Below are 4,652 nucleotides of genomic sequence, written 5' to 3' on the forward strand. Positions count from 1 at the left end.
TTATTCTTTGTAAAATCTTCAACTGACATGACTTGCATTTTAACTATCGAGCATTTCTGTCTCGACACGCTTTGAGATATAATCTTTATATTGAGTCTCTTGTCTCTTTTATTATTTCCTAGAGCTATGTGTTAAGAAACCGCATTTTATAAAATAAATCTTATATTTGTTATAAGAGTTTTATTACTGGTGCAAGCCTTTAATCTACCCACATATATCTTGAGTTCCTTTTGAGAAGTATTCAATACAGGTAAGATTAAATGTTACAACTTGATATGTTTTTACACTTACTTTGTACAGACTTTTAAAGTGTTTTGTAAATTCTTGGTGCCATGAAAAAAGCAAGTCTCTGATTATGTAACTGATTGTTTCCTAAATACTATTAAAATAAAATAATTGGATGAAATATCGATTTTTTATTTTATTAAAAATTGTTACACATTTTTAAACGTATATGATATATTTGTTGATCTAAATGAAAATTTATATTTTAAGTGATAATATTTTTATTGACCCTCCTTATTCATACCCAAACTACACATAGCCTAACTTTGATCAAACTCCTTGCACGCCATTGCTCAACAGCTATTATTTGCGTGATGCCACTGATCTTGTTGTTCACTTCTTAAACCGTGATGTGAGCGTTATTATAAAATACAGCAAGGTATACAGCAAGGTACACAGCGCGGGCCATGGTGATGTGGTCCATGGTGAGGTGGTCCATGGTGTGGTGGTCCATGGTGAGGTGGTCCGTGATGGGGAGGTGCGTGGTGAGGCGGAGGGTGATGAGATGGTCCGTGGTGAGGAGGTCCGTGGTGAGATGGACCATGACGAGGCATTTTGTATTGAAATATTCTGGAAATGATTGTTTAAAGATTTTATCATTCATGTAAAATAAAACAAACAGTGAAAATTGTCAATTACCACAGTGTCACTCGGGATAGGGGTGCAGTTATTTGAAGAACTAGAAAAAAGGTTCTATCTGAGTTTCAACTGCATAGAAAACTGTAAAATATTTTATGATAAGTAATAAACAATTAGATAATGATTTGTAATAATAATAGGTATAATTCTACCGTCTAAAGTTGACGAGCAAATGCTAATAAAAGCGTGTGAGTTCGAGGTACTATTAATAACTACAACCACCTGATAATATTGAACGGCTTTATATTACAGGTGAAAATAAAAACCAAGATAAGGATATAGTATTCTGAATAATGCGATAATGTTAGTTATCTCATATTAATGTTGATTTTATCAATGTTTGGTAAAAAAAAAGGCTTTCTCAAAACAGAACAAATAACTATATGCAAAAATCTCTCATATTGGCGAACAAGACAAACGTGAATAATTATTATGGCCCATATGAAAATAAGTCTATATCGTTATTAAAATAAATTTAATAATTGAGTCTTTTATATATATATTTGCACGCAGTGCAGGCTTTCTCTAAACAGAATAACTATATGCGAAAAACTCTCAAATAGACGAACAAAACAAAAAAAATAATAATTATTGCCCGTATGAAAATTAGTCTATTTCATTATTAAAATAAATTTAATAATTGAGTCTCTTGAGCTCCAAGCGCTAGGAATCTATGCCGAAACCTCACATATTTTACCCGTATTTTTTGTGATTTGTCCATAAATTATTATTAACATCAATTTTAAACGTTTTTTATTTTCTACTAATACCAGGTGTCCGGGGGTAAAGTTTGCTAACTTCGGGAGGTGATTCTAAAAGATGGTAGAATCTTGTTAAAAATCCCAAATTTTAGTACAAATGGTCCCTAGCCCATGAACCTTTCTTTCCCTGAAATTATTGCTCGTAAATTAAGATTTTTTGTGAATAAATAATAGCAAATAGCAAAGGTATGTTCGTAAATGACCTTATATTAATTTAGCAAACTGTAACTTTAATTTCGTCCCTTAGCTAACAACACCGCATAAGTCATTTTTACCAACTTTACAGGAGACGAAAAAAACTGTTTATTTTAAAAAATCGGTGGATTTTTTCTGTTATTACTTAATAAATACCCTAGTTAGAGGTTAAGAAATAATTATTTATACTTACTTTGACAATTTAATTTATTTTAACTTTTATTTTATGACTTGAGCTGTGTTGACTGATATTTTATTAGATTTAGGCGGTGTTGCTTGCGGAAATGTTAGGGAATAAGGTATAAGATGATTTACAAAGAAAAGTTTTTATCAAGAAATATTTGAAAAATAATTAACAATCGTTATAAATAGGTATTTATAACCTAAATCTTAAGAATAACATTGTTGAGGTCAAGTTATTTGGTGACACACGAACCTTTAGAGCGTACCTAAGTGCAATTATTATTATTATTTTTTATTTTAACAGGAAAATATTTAAAACATAGTCTTTAATAAACTCCAACTAAACAAGATATAATAGTAATAAAATTATAAAAATAAAAATATATACTCGAAATCTCCAGTCTAATAGTTAGTTGCAGTTTTTAGCGATTGCTGTGCGGAAGGTCATCATAAAAATAGTGGCAACTATATGGTAATACACTTTTTAGGTCTTGCAAATCTTTATACTTCCGATTTGTAATTGGTATTCTAGCTGCATACAATTTCTGCGGGTGATTTATTTGTTTAATGCTGTTAATTGGCGTGGGACGATGTGGTAACGGCTGAAGCTCGTCATCAAAACCAATTTTATACCAAATTGTGCCATTTGGTCTGTATTCTAGCATACGTACATCTGTGACGGCTGGTTCACCTGCTTTTTTACCAGGCCGTATAGATTTATATATTAATTCTTTCGAAAAGTCGGTAAAAAAAATATAGTCCAAATAACGAGCTTCGTAAGGCATAGGATCACTCCTAGCGGTTTTAGTAATAGCCATGCATTGTTGTGGAAGGTAAATTTCTTTACCTTTTAATTTACACTCTATTGCACTGTGTACGGAATCACATTCCATGTGGGTATGGCCTTTTACCAGGTACTTTTGAGTAATTACAATATTTTTTTCAATCAATCGCTAAACGTAATAAAACATTGCTTAAGGTAACATAGCGATTTTGAGCACAACAGCCATCGGAATATAAAATCACAGGCAATAATTTCTGGCTGAAAACTTTCTCTAGATAGTCTACTAAGCATGAAGCAAAAACAAAGGCTTCAAGTGTGCTATTTGACTCATCGAACCAATAACACATTACTTCTTTAGTTGCTAAATTATATAATGTAAAATTATGGATGCATAATTTAGTTTTATAATAAATTGCATTAGCTTGAAGATACGGAGCCAATTTTACCGATTCAACATCCTGTGTGAATACATGACAAGCTCCGGACTGTGCAATATCTTTGTCAGTATCTTACTCTCTCCTGGCTCGATCTTTCTTCAAAACATGTTGTGCGTATTCTTCATCCGTAATGTTTCCAGTTTTATGACTGCAACAATCGTTACATTGATCTTTCTTCGGGTAGAATAGGCTCAGATTGAGTTTCAAAAATAATTTGTCAAATAATTTACGACCAAGGCATTCTCTACCCTCTAACTCACAATTCTCTTGATATGTGTGGTAGAGCTGTGTCATGTTCGAGAAAATTGGTTCTAAGTATTCTCGTGATGTTTTAGCACGACAGTAATGCGACGGCATCTTTGGAAGACCTGCTAAAAACTTTTCAACATATTTGTGGTCTTCAATTTTCTCTGGATTTCTGCGGTTACTGGTTGAAGTAGACAAATCTGGAGGCATGGCACAGTCTGTTTTTGTCAGCCAATATCTTATAAAAGAATCTTTAATGCCAAGAGTGGCCAAGAACATTTTTTTACAGACTCGGTGACGTAAATTATCAATCGTGAAAACGTAAGTTCGACAATCAGTTCTTTTGGATGATTTCTTGATTTTTTGTAATTTTCTTTGGTACTTTATTAACATGAGAAGTTATTAATGATCTTTGCTGCTCCCAGTTTATGTTCTTCCAGAAATTTTCAAATAAATATTGCCGCTTTTGTTCGTTATGTTGTCACATGATCTGAGTTTAGATTTCTTGCAAAACACCATCATCACCTGAACTCCATGAATCAATTTCTTCTCCATCCATAGTGTATTTCAATTATTGAGCTTCCAAGAAATAAAATACATTTTGAAACACCGCCCAAGTTAAAAAAGCTGGTTAGTAAACACCGCTTAAGTAAATGAAGATATTCAATAATGATTTCTTTCTATATGAATATTATGCGATAATCAATAAACATTACTGTATTATATAGCTTACCTCTTAATCTTCTATTAAAACATCTTGCATAGACCTTTCAGCGATAAAACTCACATAAAAATATAATAATCACGGAGCGCGAAGTACTTTTATGAGAAATGTATGACAGACTAACGACTTGTGCGGTGTTGAGAGGCTAACCGACTTACGCGCTGTCACTACTTTTTGAATTAAGGCTTCTAATTGACTGAAATCTATATCATGTGACCAATGGTTAGACGCGCAATGAGCAGCTCCATCTATCGTCATTAAAATGTGAAAACCGCCAATTTTCGACTTGAGCTTTGTTGTAAGCTAAGGGACGATTTGTGACAATAATGTTTGACGGAATCGGATGAAAATAAGTGAGAGATAAAACAAGGAACGGAAATAGATGATTCAAACAAACA

At 32.6% G+C, this 4,652-nt stretch overlaps 1 long non-coding RNA gene across 1 annotated transcript; it reads right to left on the reverse strand.

Moving 5' to 3' along the window:
- Positions 1–468: 468 nt before the first annotated feature.
- LOC149417781 (uncharacterized) lies at positions 469–1,125 on the reverse strand. The gene is made up of 2 exons (XR_016303103.1): positions 1,077–1,125; positions 469–855 (listed from the first exon to the last, which is right to left on the reverse strand). It is a non-coding gene; the product is annotated as an uncharacterized LOC149417781 (long non-coding RNA).
- Positions 1,126–4,652: the final 3,527 nt, after the last annotated feature.

The sequence above is a fragment of the Hesperophylax consimilis genome, chromosome 14 (assembly GCF_061612785.1).
Source record: "Hesperophylax consimilis isolate HC1 chromosome 14, BYU_Hcon_1.0, whole genome shotgun sequence".
NCBI lineage: Eukaryota > Metazoa > Arthropoda > Insecta > Trichoptera > Limnephilidae > Hesperophylax > Hesperophylax consimilis.